At 40.8% G+C, this 16402-nt stretch overlaps 1 protein-coding gene across 1 annotated transcript in view; it reads left to right on the top strand.

The window, feature by feature from the left end:
- Positions 1–454: 454 nt before the first annotated feature.
- Positions 455–16402, top strand: part of LOC128305854 (uncharacterized) — a 33057-nt gene continuing 17109 nt past the window's right edge. Inside the window, exon 1 of the mRNA XM_053043472.1 lies at positions 455–518. The gene's annotated coding sequence lies outside the window, so the exon portion shown is untranslated. The remainder of the gene's footprint in view (positions 519–16402) is intronic.

The following is a 16402-nucleotide window of genomic DNA, read 5'->3' as shown; positions in this document are numbered from 1 at the left end:
GTACGATAGCTGTGGTTTTGTGTGTGTGTGAGTTGTGAAGTGAATTACCACAGAGCCTTGTGTATTTTTTATGCAAACCGTTTCTCTTTGCGGTTTGCTGCAATCCTTAGTGCAATCTCGTTAAGTTTGTGAAACTTTTTTTATCAGTTTTTGTATCGAGAATACTTTTTATCTTGGAAATTAAAACAAAAACAATAATTCGCCAACCACTTGAGCCAACATACGTACGCCAGACTGAGTGGCTAAGTGTTAACAATTTTGTAACCGTGTCGTGCATGCAAAAAAAAATCGAACTACGGACCAAACGAAGGAGGTGGACCGTCTGTCTTGCTGCTATCGGACGAAGGTGTGGAAATTCGTCCACCGTCACACAGAAAGTGGTCGCGATAGGGAAAAAATCCCCAACGTGAGACAATATGCTGATTAAACTGGTGAAGGAAGACTTTCCGTGTCTGAAAAACGGGTTTATATAACATTATCTTCGTGCTATCGAGTTTCTTCGAATCTACTTCAACAAGGTAAGAGGTTTTTGGGGGAATATGGACATAAACGGTCGATTAAATTGGTCAGTTTTGGTGTGCAATGCGTGCAGTTGATGCTTTCAAGTTCTCCGTTTATTGTAAGAAATCTTTTCTATTTCATCTTTCTGTTGAGATTCTAATGACAATGTAAACCTTCTTTCCTTTATTTATGAACTTTGGTATGATCAATTAAAAATATCACGCACACCACGATAGAGGAGGTTTCGTGTGGATTAAACGCACACACTGCCAACAGAATTGATTGCGTCGTGTGTGTGTGTTGGTGAAATGTTTTGCGTTGCTGTATGTAGCAACCGTGCATTTGGCCCAAACGTCGATGCGAAAGTGGTGGGGTTCGAAGGTACGAACGCAATGAAAAGCGGACTGTCAACAAAATCAGCTGTCAGCCGTCGGGAAAGGAAAAAAAACACGCAAAGTGCGCTGTCAAATTGGTGCTCGGGAGCTCGGTTGGTTCGCTTCGTGTTTGGCAGCGCAGAAGCAAAACAGTGATTACATATTTTTTTTTATTTTCGTTCGTAAATTTGCGAATGGAAAATTGACTGCAAACGAAAATGTCAGAATATGCCTGCTAATACCAAATTTTGAGTAATATGTACGAGGCACCTGGTTGCGTTTTGCTCCCTGGACCTACAGTTGCCATCACGGAGCGGAACGAACACAAAATGGAGTGTGGATGACGTACTTGGGGAGATTTTGCAAAACATTATTGCGTCATGATGAAGGGCACTTTTAGAAAGTCGAGCCGGGCCAATACGTCGTGTAATGTAAGCTTGTTTACTGGCATTTATTTCTTTGCCAATTTTTTCTCAATTCTCATGGAAAATCTAATAACTCTTTCTTTGTTAATACACTCTTAAACAAGTCAATGTTATTAAAAGGAATTTTCTGAAGCGTGTGCAACATTTGCTGCTATGGTTTTGGTTGGTCTGTTCCGTTCTGTAAAGCAATTCTCCCCATTTACGACCCCAATTCTCTTGGTGTAGTCTGCATTCGGACTCATCCTTTCATTGATTTTGACGCTTCAATGATTCGCTGCGTGTGTGTAGAGTATTTGACGAATGGACGACAAAAAGCCGAACATGACTGACGGGGTCAACGAACTGCTGGTGTAAATGTATATGTTCTACACCCAATTTAAATTAATAGAATTATGATGCATAAATTCAGCATATTGTGCTATAAACGCGTACAATAATGCTACATAAAATGATGAACCTAAAAATTGGCCTTGATAAAGTATCAGAACGAATCCGGTAGCTGTGAAGAGTTTACAATATTACAGTGCTGTAACATAATGGGCTGATCCTGTAATATGTGACTATGTTGAGAATTGTGGTTGACACCGGTATAATGATGGGGGGGCACTCGACGAAGTGCGGAAAGAGACTGTATGCAACCCTGGGGACAGACCCACTTCTACAGACAACAAAGAGCAGCCGCACCTTTCATGCTATTATTCCGACGGTTGGGAATGGTTAGTTAACCTAAAGAGAGCACTGGATGGTTCAAGTTTCCTGCTTTGTGTCTCGGTTATGTCAATATAGTCCGCTGTAACATGTGTGTGTGTGTGTGTGTGTGGAAAGGAGGTAACTTAATGCATTTAGCGTCCGTCTGAGGAGTTGCAACTGAGACGAACTACACACTATTCTAATCACACTAAAAAGCTAAACAAATATCACACTTCGTTTGATATATAGACACGCATATGTCCGACCGTTGCGTTGGCCATTTTGACGAAAACAGATGTTTCGTTTTCTTCTTCAATCACTGCAACATTTGCAACTTCGCAGTTCCTCCGCACCAATCCACCCTTTTTTTTGCAACTGATCCCAACCTTTATGGTAAACCAACCATCATCATCTGTTTCTGTGTGCACAATAGCAAGAAACGAGACATGAGAGGAAACAAATAATGCAACTCCCGAACAGTTCCCCAACAATGCCAGTGGTGCACGCAGAACCGGCACAACGGTGGGCCACGAGGGATGACAGACCGGGGAGACTACATTTGAAACTCTTCAACCACACGCGGGTGCAAGACTCGCCGTTGCGTTTACTGTACGCGTTATCTGTGTTTGCTGCCCTCCGGTTTCAGGTCTCTGCGCGTGTGGATAGTCGTGCATGAGCCAGACGAGCAATAGGAGGGGGTTTGATGTTTTCGTTCGATGCACGGGTCCTCTTTATCTTTCCAAACTGAGTTTGTCCAGTGTCCTGCGTGCAGTGAATGGGGTTTGATTTTGTTCATTCCCGTGTTTTTTCGTTCTCCCGATTTTTCCCGTTTGTTGCTTTGCGTTTTTCTTTCCAAATCTCATTTCACATTCTGCTTTTTGGTCGGCTTCGGAGACACGCCATACATTCACCATTTGGGATTCACCATTCAGAAATCTTTATTTTAGACAGAACGTTATAGTAAGTTACATTATTTAATGGACAGAACTCTTGCCTTTCTTTTGCCCACGTTTACGTCTAATGTAATCTCGTTCGGTAACTGCTGGAACAAATATCATGCATACAGGGAGATTCATCTTTCCCCGTAACAATAACGTCTTGGTTTTGGAGTGCATCCGGTTTTTCCGACTTCCACCAGACGGAAGCAATTTATAATTCTTGTTTTTCGCTTCCCAACCACCTGAAAGACCACTGCAAGAAAAGATGGAAGAATTGAGGCCAAGGATAATGCGAATCGCTCCCGTGTGTTGTGGCAGCGTGAGGATAGGGTTGTGGTGCATCTATCTGCACAAAATTGAATTGGGAAAGTTTGTAGCTTCTTTGTTGTCGCTCACACACCGTCCACTGAGTGGTTTATACCGGCTTGGTTCCGATGGAGGAAATGTGTCCCTATTTACTTTCCATCAGCAATGCAGACAACAAAGGCCCTGAAGTGTATTTTCTTCTTTGTGAATAAAATAGCCGCTTATTGTTTTATTGTAAATAAAAATTATTTTAAAAATGAAAGGTTACATGTTTTTCGATTGAAAAAAAATAAAGTATTATTTGTATGTTCCTGTTCAGTGCTTTTCATTCTATTTGAAAATAAAAAAGTCTTTGTAACGAGCAATCTGCTGTGAACATGCTTTACTAACGAAATTAGTTGTTTTATTTAATTTAAAGCTTGAGTGCATCAGTCCGATCTCCTAAAATCAATCACCTCTTAGTGAAATAGGGCACGCTGTCTGTCTGGCGAAGCGCTGCTAGGGGGAATAATGATAGAACTTTCTTTGTTCCTGTAGAAGGATGCAATAGGATACAGAATAAAAACGAGAATTTTCATCAGTATCAGTGTTGCTAGACGATCCCCACCGAACCAGGTCGAAAAGAGGAGGAGCGGAGCTGTGACGGGAGGACATGCGCAAAATATTGAATCCCCCTTTCGGACGGGACGCAGCCAAGCACACATTTACTGACAGCGTGTTGGACTGTTACTAATGTCGGAATTTCTTTGTCCGAGTGGATAAAGTCTTCCTGCTTCGCGTACTTGCGTATGTCACATTAAAATGAGCACGATCCACATCACATTTCGCTGACTCGGCGATGGAACGCCACAATATGTAGAAGGGGTTGCGTGAAGCGTATGGCAGGGTTGTGTTGAAGGTAAATAGCGCTGGTGCGTACTATCGTTGGTAGCGATAAGCAACGAGTGTATGTGTGGTATGACTAAAGAACACTTTTCCTACCTTTAATCACTTATTCAGCTCATCATACAGCAGATTCCATCATCTGGTAAATCTAGCGCTGTTGTGCCACGTTTGATGGTTATGCACTGCATGCTGCTACCTCCCATGGAAAAAGTGAAGGAAGTTTACGTTTGTTCGTATCGTTCCGTATACGGAATGTGCGTTTAACCATATTTTCATCATAGTGAAACAATTGTTCAAACATGCTCACAACACCCAAGATGCGGAAGGGTTTGAAGCAGTGTAATAAACACATACATTGCGCATGATGGTGTCCGTACGCTAGAAATGGAAAAAAATATTGGCCTCATGGGCTTCGAGCTTATAAAAGTAATGGAAAAGAGAAATCCGATTGGCCACTTATGCAATATCTCGCGGTGCTGCCGGTCGGCGTTGCTTCAACAGGGTAAAAAAAATCCTGTATTGAACCTGGCCAGTGTTCAACTGCCAGGGCAAGCTTTGTGCTTTTGCTGTGGTTTGGTGGGCGAATAATTTTGGGCAAAAGAAAGAAGCTTCTTTCGCCTTACAGCGGAGAAGGTGCGTAGATGATTGAGTAGATATATTCCACAAACCCGTTCGTTAAGCTGCCTTACGCGCAGCAGAAGAATTTGTGTCTGCTTTGAAAGAGTGCAGTTGCTTGTCCCAATCCATCGTTCGGTTGGCAATTAAGGCAGGTAATCCTAATTGAAGGTAATCCTAATTTTTTGTCTGTAAGCATTATGGGGTTTTTGGTTTTGTTTAATAGGGCTTGAGCTATTTTTGGTTCAAATGGAACTCGACTGTAAAGAGTTGAATCTGAAATGTTTAGAGCTTTCTGGATCTTGCTAAATAAGGGAGGTGATTCTATTCTAAACTTGCTCGACTGACACACCGAAAGCTTTGTAACTGTGCGTATGACAAGCATTCGGTGCGTCACTCGTACAAGCTTAGAACAGAATCAGCTACCTTTTCAAAATATTTTGGAAATTGCGAATGATTCCAGATCTATCGCAGTCTAGACTTATTCGAACAGAGTCCAGAGATATTTCCGGCTCTTCTGGAGTCTTTGATTCCTTCAAATAATTTAGTTTGATATTTTTCACTAAATTGTTGTTATTTTGTATGTCTATTGACAGAACATTCGTTGGTATGACTCAGATCGATTAATATTCGCCATATTTTATATTATTTGGTCAAGAACTTGTAAACGTTTGTTCCAACAATAATTTATTTAAGATAAATCCAGGTATAATTTAATTTAACTTGTTATTTTATAATTCAAATTCTCGAATAAATTACTGGGAATACAGTCGATTCACATAATAACTCATCAAGAGTTTCGAGCTGAACAGAAAACCACTTCAGCATGATACAGCATACTTTAAATTCTTCGCTCGATATTTGCCCAAACATAAAGTCGGATAAATTAGGAAACTTTGTAAAGAAAATGTAATTTACTATCAACTTTGCGATCTTCAAATGCAAAGTTATTGGTTCTCATATTTTTGAACTCAAAATCAATAATGATGTGTAAAGTTTTTAAGTGATTTGAGTGACTGACAAATAATTGTGTTTTATCTTTAGGATCACACCGACTGACTGTCATTAGCATTTATTTCCTTGCGTTAATGTGTTTCTGTCCATTACACTGATGTCCCCGCCAACTGAGAAACCGTCCGATTGCTACCGGCGATTGTCTACGGTCAAAACTAATCATGCTCGATGTTGCTGTTAATTTGTCTGCCATGGGAATGGGCTATGTGTTTTTTTTTTCCTTTTCTAATGAAACCATTATCAAAAAGTTGACATAGTCTCCCACAACCGGGACACCAGGTACGGTCGGGGGCGAATAAAATCATTTTAATTTTTTGCTACACACCTACCACTGATAGCAAATAACTGCTACACCAATGTAATCCGACGAGACGTGGCCGACGGTTCCATATTACCCCCTCAGCTTAATTATTATTTAACGTGTGGCCCACATCGCGACCAACACTTTTATCGCATCGGAACCAACAAGAGGCTTTGTTTGGCCGTTGGCGGGGTAAATAAGGTGAACGTGGTTCCCCCTGCTTTTTGAGCGAAACTTACGATTTCGCATCATTATCAACGACCGTGCCAAGGTGGTTTTCTGCGAAGCAGAAATAAAATACAATTTGAGGTCATTTGCCGGTGGTTCCGACACTCGCGAATTAAATTAATTTTTAGCTGAGAAACGAATCCTGTTGTGTGGCTGGAGGTGGAAAACCCATTTCATGAACAAAAGCGATAGAACCTCTTAGGTCTCGATTTGAACACTTTCAAACACTCACTTAAAGATGAATTAGGTCACGAAAAAAAACCATCAGATATCGATGAGGTAAGAAAACGTGCTCAGTCTTGTCTGGACAGCGCTGACAGACATGTTGGAGACGCAATTCATAATCTCCGGTCCACAGAGGACTTTGAAGTGATCATCATCGGCGTTGGTGTGTGCGGCTCCAACTGGCAGGCAGTTGGAGCGTTGTTATCAGTTGATGACTTAAACTGCAGGGCAGGCTGTTACACAGACATTAAAACAAAATGATTAAAGTCCATGCGGAGGCCTCACAATCTGTGCTGTTCCTCATTTATCGACCATCGACTGGCGTGTGAACATTCAATGTCTCTTGAGTGGTACGATTGTGTACAATATTGGATTTACGTATCCGTGGAATATGTTGCGAATGTCGCGAAAGATTCGATTTGCGGTCAGAGATATGTTCTCTTCGATACGTACGTTTAAGTCGGTCGATAAGATAAGGTTTGCTGTTGGGGAAAAACGGTAGGCAATTGCCAGTATCCTTACGAGACATTGGTGGTCTTCGTATCTAATGCGTAACAGTTGAAACTATAGCATAATAAGTCTTTTATGATAAGAGAGATTTCTTACTAAATAACTTGATTCCTATCCTTTGTTGTGTTGCGCTCAGTTGTTGGTTATGTCTAATTTATGGACATCATATTCAAATACGTTGCAGATGACGTTTCTTGTACGCCTCAACTCTTAGTATGGTTTCTTTTACACATCTTCTCAGAAGGTTTTGTAATCTCTCCAATTGTCCAATTTTAGCCGAGAAGGATTTATTTTTGTTTCATGTATTCGTTCTTATCCGTATGCGTGTACGCATGCATACATTGTCGCATGTTCACGGCTTCTTATCCTCATGTAACTTTCGTCAAAGCGTTGGTCGTTGGCCTTTCGTAATGTAGATGGGTTGATCGACCGATGGTTATTTTTTGGTTGCTGTTTTGCCCTCCCGGTTTAGGACGTGTATCCTTCCGTACTCGATTTCATCTTAGCAAAGGCCAGGGTTTTTTCTTCGAATTGTGTACGTCGCAAAACGCAAAACGTCAGCAGAACCTTTCACCACCAATCGAATGCAATGTGTAAGAGAGCGTCCGCCCAGAACAACCTTCTCTGGCAATGCTTTGGTTTCGGTTATAGATACATGAATAAAAAAAAAAGCGAAAGATAACCGTTGTGGTCTGCTGATCGATGTGGGTAGCAGCCAGCGGGGACAGGTTGGGCCCGTTTTCTTATATCGTGGTGTGCGAAACGAACCTTTACACTAATGGACACAGCGCAACATTCGTCTGTTTTACCGTGTGCTTCTGGTGCGTAGGTTCAGGTTCACAATTGCGTAGATAATGAAACAAAAAAACACAGGAACACACTGTGTGTGTTGCGATGCGTTCTGCGTAGTGTTCCGCCACCTTTCCGATCGGAGGTTTGCAACAGTGTTTGTGTGCGTGAAACGCGCTGAAATCAGTCGTCATTCAAGGGATTGCGTATGTTTTTCGTTGCTCCGTTGTGGGTTTTCGTCGTCGAATTTCATATATCGCGTCATGCTCTCGCTCATGCTTTTAATACTCTTCTCGCGATCATCTACGCACGGCGCAGTATAGAAATAGAAGAGAGGATGAACATGAGATGGGAGAGCCTGCCACAGGGATACACAAAGCGAAGGCGAAGGAAACAATAACGCGTTGAGGGAATTTGTGAGGATAAATGAAATTGCGTATTAACGCAAATTTGGTTGCGAATGAAGAATGAAATGAGTATGTTTTTAAAGCTAGCATGGAAATTCTACCACCACCCATCAGTTAACAGTGAAAGAGAGTTTGAGCTAGTGAGTTTTGTTAATTTCAGTAAATTTCGACTTCAAGTAACTAGGCAAGCTAAAATTGTTTCGATTTGGAGATCAATACAGTAATGTTTTGAAAGAGCATTAGTCGGAGGCAAATAGAAACGAGGCAATATTGTCGAACATAACTTTTCTCTGGTACGATAGAGACCTTGAGAAGTTGTGAACCTATTGAATATGGCGTATAATACATTATGGCATGTCTACGTTAACTGGCTGAATAACCGTTTTCTTGGAAAAACTTAAGTATTTCCGAAGATTACACTGCAAATGATCAGTGTGTGTTTGTGTTCGAAATTAGTTTGACATTTCTTTAACAGCAGAATTAACGTCTAAAATTTGTACGACCATTATTACGGTCGGTAACGCACGCGTGTTTCTTTTATTGAAAAGTCAATAATTAAAATAAATATGCTATATAAAAATAAACTTTGTCATTTCATGCGTGAAATGAATTTGATGGCTTTGATGATGTTGATATATGAAAAATATGTTTTCTGGTACCTCTTGGGACCCTAACATGCGTACTGCTTGTTTCCTCATTCACATTTATTCACTCGTGTAAAAATATTGGAGAAGGTAGATCATGGTTCAAATTGTATACACAAATACCAACACTTTATCGCTTATGGCAGGATTCCAAAAGAGCACTGTTGCTTGAAAGGAATCAGAGAGAAAAGCATATACAAATGTGGAAGAGCTACGCAGCAACCAGGGCGAGTGCGAAAAGAGACGCACAGAATATGCGTGTTGGATTGTTCTAAACAATGCTCTAAGCGACTAATGCGACTAGCATTAAGAGTCGAAAAAAGTACATGGTCCCTCTGTCAGGATTGAACACAAAATATATCGTTTTTTTTTGTTTGGATGAAAAGTGCCCGCAAGAGAGGTAGGTGACAGATGGAAAAAAGACGTATCGCTGGGGTGTTGTGTTTTGGGCGCAGTAGCAGTAGAGGAAAACGGCACATTACACACACACCAGCACAAAATCGACCAGCTGATTTCTGTATATAAAATGCGAAGTGTCATATCGCCATTGCACGGCGGAATAGTTTCTCTTTCTCACGCTGTCTCCTCCATCTCGCTCTCCGTTTGTCTCACTGCGAGTGCTCGATATCCACGGTGACCATGGCATGCGCAACATCAACACCAATGTAGTTTTCCGTTTTCAAACGCAATAGCACTCGCTCATCATCATCCCTTCTTGCAGGGGGCACACACCCCCTTGAGTCGTACGGTTGTGTATGTGTACATACGTCGCTCTTCGCCACCTGCTGGATACAGGTCCAAAAAGCAGTAGAAACACGAAACGTGCGGTTGTGTGCGTGAGCGTGTGGTGTTGATTATTTCAAGGGTGTGGGCATAATGGGGGTAGGTGGGGGTAGAATCGGTGATGTATGAAGGAGGGGTAGTAAAAACACATGTGCTTCAAGAAGAAAAAAAAACAAAGGAGCAAGACAAAAAAAAAGCAGTTAGGTCCGATTTTACCAAAGCAATCCGTGTGAGCCTGCCGTATTTATTCAGAAGTGGAATACAAAAATCTGAATAATTTAACTGCTTATTTTCTTCATTAAACTACGTTGTCGTAAAGTCAATGTTATATTTTTCATCCTCATTTTTGCTCTCCACTTAGATACTATTACACATCGCCCTTCCACAATTCACGGCAGTTAGTATTAGGCATTACGTTGCTTTCAAACCCTATAGTCATATCACATCCGCACGGCTCTGCGTCATGCTTTTAGCATTATCTCCTATTCATCCGGGGGCCACCCTTTTAAGACCCCTCCACAGCAACACCCACGATCGATTGCGCGATCTGTTGGGAGTCTCGCGATGTCTAAACATCATGGTCGGGGCAGCTCGTGCGCGCGTGTTGTGTGTTTCCGAGCGAAACGTTCGAATGTATAAAACAGCAAACGAAATAAATAGGCACATGCGCGAATGTGCACATGATCCCCATCCGGAATCAAAAGCGATTCGGACCAATTGTTGGCAAAGGGAACCTGATTTTGGGAGGCATAAACAACTTAGCATAACATAGCAATCGCAACCATCAATCCGCTCTTGTATTTGGGGATTTACAGCAATTGACCCCCGTCTACTGTTGTGATGTTAGTTAAAGTTCTTCCTTTTTGAAGATTTTTGTATGTAAAGGGTTTTTTATGTTGTTGATCAACAGATTCATTTCAAACATTAAACGAACTTCTCTCGATTTACGACCCTCACTGGTTAGGATATAAATGTGCGTACTCGATAGACGAAAATTGTGCAAAATTAGCGTATAAACCCGAAAATTGAAGGAATTTAAACAAATTAGAAAAAAAATGTATGTTTGGTATGTTAAGATAATAGAACATAAACTCATTGATTGGCGTGCAACGCAATTATTGAGATGACTGACCTATAATATATCTAAAACAAAAATAACTTGTGAGGTTCAATTATACAACCTGGTTTTAAGTCACTGCTTAATATGGTGCGATTGTTTGACAGAAATCGTCTTGAGTTAAAATCTTTCGAACTTAACGTACGATTGACCCCATAGACATCTTAGACATCAATTCTTCCAACGATAAATCTAGATTTTGAACTTGCTAACTTACATTATATACTGTAAGTTTGCAAGTTCAAGAGTTCGTATTCGCGTTTTCATTTTAACAACATTTTTTCCCTTTTTTACGCACTGTTGACCAGCTGTAGCTGTACTTCAAACGTCAAAACTGTGCAACCCTCGTAGTGGGGCCTGATCATAGTGGGGGATATAAATCTGTGCCATTGTTCGTTACCTTGTTGCCCAAATGTAGTCGACGGTACTGGGTCTGTTAGAACCCGATGGTCAGACGTCATCGCTTTTAACCGTTTATTTAGAAAGACACAAAAAACGGACGCGTATCAAGAGAACCGAAGCAAAGAGAGGTATCCAGGTCTACGCGATGTGGAGTGTCGTTGTGTCCTCTGGGATGTGGAATAAGGGCGGCTATGTCATACCTTAGTCAAATACAACAGAGAGTGTTTATATTTTTAGAGGTGAACGAGCAGATCGTGTAGCGCATGCAGATGATCATGACGCTAGCGACTATTGCGGCGTGGGGAGCTTTGAGTGAGCGAGTGAAGCTGAAAGACCGCTAGGCAAGGTTTGTGGTTTCCTTTTTTTAAGTCTTTGCCATTCTGCTGCTACGAACTCCGAAGCGAAGCGAGCACAGCTTCGCACAGAAGGAGGAAGTCTTATGAATATTGGATGAAGTTTTCTATGTTTTGTTTTGTTTTGCTTTAGTTAGTTCCTTCATATGTATTTGTCGATGATCGAGCGAGCAATCGATGCGTTAAGTCCTACCAAAAAAAAACCTGTCTGTTGTCGACCGGCCGAGAGTCCGAGAGTTGTTCTTTTGTGCGTTTGTCTGCGAAGCGATGACGTTTCCTCTCAAGTAGCGATCATGCGATCAAGTAGTTGATGGTGTAGAGCTAAGCCAATGAATATAAACGAAGAAGAAACATTATAAAACGAATTTGAAAAATAATTCCGTTTTTACCTTTTTTTTTAAATTATTTTACCATAACTATAAATGAATAATGTTTTCGTGTATGCATTCAATATTACAATTATACGGGATATATTAATATTTTTAGCACTCGCTTCTAAAATTGTCATCCGTTTACTAAACTTGTCTTGAACTTAATTCAATAATAATAAAACAACAACTAAATAATCAAAATATTTACATAATCCTATACGTTTAATGCATAGTGGCGACCGGGTGGTGTATTGGTAGCAGCACCGGTCTTCACACGACAGGGACCGGCCCAAAATCCTTTCCGGACCAATTCGTTACCCCAAGTGACTATCCGGCTACGAGTATAGAAAGTCAAAGAATGTCAGAAATTGTAGGCCTAGACCTCTTTAGGTTGTTGTTGTCGATAAAGAAGAATATGTTTAACGTAAATAGAGTAAAATTTTGTACTGCTTGGAGCCAGTAAGATAAAAAAAACTATCTCAATCTACTCTTCACGCTACAGTGTAACAATTTTGTTGCCCGTGACATTCTCGGGCAAAGCGGTTAACGGGTTAATCTATAAATATGTTCACAAATTTTGTAGACCTGCCTAGCCTAAATCCTTCATATGGTTAATATTTCTTCTTTTCTCAATATCTTTACAGGTACATTATACTTAACCTATTCTCACTGGACATGTTATGCTAGATTTCATGCATAAAGCGTATGGTACGTAAAATAATACCTTTTAATAAAACCCGTCTCGTGGTATTCGAGGGATCGCGATCGTTTATATAACCAGATTTACCACTGCGTGCAAACGCATCCATAAACTGGTTGCTGTATTGTTGGACTTTGTTGGAATCACATTGAAGCGTTTCGATGACCATTCAGATCAATTGCATACAGCAAATTTGTATTCGTTTCGGTCACCTTAACCTTCAATTCCACTGTTCTTTTCTCAAATACACTGTATTTGTTAACGACACTGGCACCGCCCATTTTTGTTATTATTTAGATGCTTGTATAGTATTCATAAATATTGTTTTAATTACAGTGTCTTGCTTTGTGTTGTAATAATTGTTAAAATTAAGATTTACTTTTTTGGTTGCTTTGTGTTGTCCTTGAACACAATAAATTTGTCCTTGGGTGTCACTGCTCGAGAACATTTAACAGAGGAGCGCAAATGGCGACGTTACTACCACAATCACCTATTATGGGTTGCTCGCAATTACAATTTCCATAGCAGTCGTTTCCACGTGCTGTTTAATGGAGATGTTCAAGTAAAGACTCGCAGACCTGAAAGAGTGGACGGGTAATACGAATGATTTTTTGGTGTGCCTGAATTAAACCGGGCAACAGCCATAAAACCGAGTCATCTCGGTATTGGATGGATACTGTCAAACGGTTGAGGCAAGTTAGACGATTACCTCTTCAGCGCTTCACATTAATCATTTATCCGTACGTACAACCAAGACTGCACGAAAATGGGCAAGGCAGATACCCATTTGCGATCATTTATTTCTCGTCTGTAAAATCATCCACCATCAGTAGTAGTTTTATATATTTGTATGTTTAAACCGTAGTGAATGTCCAACAGGCGGCCTTGTCAATTGTAGGCCATATCTTAAGAGGCTAGGAGAAACAGTTCAGAGACAAATATAACGCAGCACAAATTACCTAATTTAACACCCAGTCCCAGTCGAAGCAATAAGTGATTTTTGAACCTTTGAACCTTTAGTTCGATAAAGGTTTACGGTCATACGTTAAAAGCTAATATTGGATTGGGTTTTTTTTACAAAATCATATTTTTCCCGGAGTTTACTCTTCATGTAAAGCCATTTGTTGAATAGATAATATTATATGTTGAAGATAAAAAATATAGTTGTATAAAAAAGTAAAGTTTAAAGCTACTCAGGTCTTTCGGAGTTATGACGCATAAACGTTCAAATACGGTCATAGCTTTCGGTTAATTTTTACTCTCTTAGTCATATGTAACACTTTATCGATTTTACATCGAAACGTTCCTTAAGTCCCAATTGATTATTTAACTCACTTCAACATACCTTTTTCTAGTGCTTTGATATGTGTATTGATTTGGTGTGTCAATTCATGCTTCAGTTAATCACGCTATACAATACTTGAAATAGCTTTAATGTTTAACTCGATAGTAAAGTTGGTCCAGAACATCCGCTCGCATTACGATTGCTTCCGCTCTACTTTGCTGTACGTACCTTTAACCTTCCGGTCCGGTTTGATATACAAGCAGCCGTTTTCGTGTGCATTTTGTTCGTGATTAACCTTCGACTGGTATCATTTATTCGCGTGTATGTGTATAGTCTATATTTACTCCTTACATAAGCTTGACATCTAGGGGTGGACCGTTTTATTGACAGTAGCGCTCTTGCACTTCACATGACAGAAGCGATACTAAAACCCATACTGTTCCTTTGTGCGCAATACTGCGACTTATTCTGTGATGTATGGTAACGTACTCTTCGGGACTCTGAATATTGGACTGGAGATAGTTTTTGAAAATATCATGCATTATCAAATCAATTATCAAATAAATGATTTGATCTAAACGTGACGTGACCGTATTCACTAAACATCTTGCTCAACTAAACTCCTTATGAAACTAATGTACGGCAATATACTTAAGCGTCGAGTACATTCTAGTCTTACTAGACATATTAGTAGTTACTAGTACGAGAGGGCAGAGCACACTTTGCTTTTCAATCAAGGTTTCTTTGTGTGTGATCTGGAGAGCTGAAAGTATGCGTTAACCATCGTCTGTCTCCCATCGTGAACGGTGCTGTGGCACGTGGAACGTATGGATTTCATTAGAATTTAATTTGCCTGCGCTAGGGATGATTGAGAAAAACCGAGGAACAACGGGGGGCGAGGTGCAGCGGATTGCACGAGCAGAGTGGAAGCTTGTAACGTAACATCTGATCAAATGCAAAGGTCTTTACTAATACCACTGCGAGCCATAGAGGTAACGTGACATGAGTATACATTTTGCATGTTCAACTGATTCTCGTGTAGTTGCCGCTTTGTCTAGAGATGTTGCACCGTGTGCAGGGTAGTCGGGTATGTCGTTCGATCTAGTAGAGGTAGCTATCTTACAAAACCAATTGATATGGAAGTAATATGTAGCAAAAGGTGCGCTTCCTCCCGGTGCTTTGAGAATGGAATGGGCGCAGTGGAAAATACCTACGTCAATTGCGGTGACTGTGGCTGGAGTAGAGTTCAAGTGAAGGAAGTGTAACTATTTCCGTGCTGTTCGCTACATACGCGATTGTCGTCTGAATGAGGTTTCGGTTACGCGTTTTCCCCCGGGATCCGTTCACCTCTGGTGGGCAAACGAAAGGCTTAAGGGAGGCAACCAGTGCACCGTTAGACTTCACTTTCTTTTTTTTTTGCCTGCTGGCCGATGTGTCCGGTACGACGTCAAATGGCTGACGCAAAACTCAAGGGCGAGTAGAGATAGAGCCGGTATTTGGTGCGAGAAAAATCGACACGTGTGTTGTGGGCCAGAACTGCTCTTGGCCAATTGCGAAACACCTGAAACACTATATCAATCAGCTGCAACAATACCACCACCAACGGGAGTGCTTAATGAACAGCAGAAGAGGGTGTGAGAGTGAAGCACCGGACCTGCAGCACCGTGGCTAGCCTCCCCTGTATTGCTTTAGCAGAGCTACATTCGCTCTGGTTTTTGGTACGGACATTTCAAGGACCCCAACTTGACGCGATCACGATCGTATCGAAATCCTTCGCCCCTCGTATACCCATCCCTTCACTAAAGCGCGCACACACACAGCACAGCACACAGCACACAAGAAGGCACACAGATTGTGAAACAGCTGATTGCGTTCGACAGCTGGTTGGGTAGAGTAGAAGAAAACCAACAGTGCAAAGTTTTGTGCGGTTGCGTGTACTGCATGAGATAACACATTGGAAGTCAGTGTTCGGTACTCGAAATCAGCGAACATTCGTCTCTATCCGTGTGTAGATCGTAAAAGGTTTTTGTTTTTTGTTGCTGCATCTAGCATCATCTAAACTCGAGGCCCTCGAGGAGTGTGTTATGTCAATGAAACTCAACCGCCATTACCAGCTTTCCGTATATGCGTTTGCGGGAAATGGGGAGGGGGATTTTTCGTCAAGGTCTGTCAAGGGAGGTTAAAGAGTACGGTTCTCTGTAAATGTTCTTGCTAAAGCAATGAGGTTTTAGCTATCAGAGCTATAGTTTGAACATAATTCTACTTAGTTAATTGTCAATATAAAACATAAGCCTTAATTTATTTAAAATAATCCCCCAACGACATCGACATACACCAGCACAAGCAAACAATGCCCGAGATAATTCAAAATGCAAGGAGGAATTGTTCAAATTTTAACACAAACGTTGTTGAAAATATGGTAAACCCGCCATAAAGCAATTATAAATAAGTAAATTAATAAATAAATGACTCAACAAAATATTATTTGTTGGTGTTGTTTTAGAAATCGTCTATGTTAGAGAAATATACTTTTAAGCTT

Source organism: Anopheles moucheti, chromosome 3, assembly GCF_943734755.1.
Source record: "Anopheles moucheti chromosome 3, idAnoMoucSN_F20_07, whole genome shotgun sequence".
In the NCBI taxonomy this organism is placed as follows: Eukaryota; Metazoa; Arthropoda; class Insecta; order Diptera; family Culicidae; genus Anopheles; species Anopheles moucheti.
Note: the sequence above shows the minus strand (reverse complement) of the source record. Positions and strands in the feature narration are given on the sequence as shown.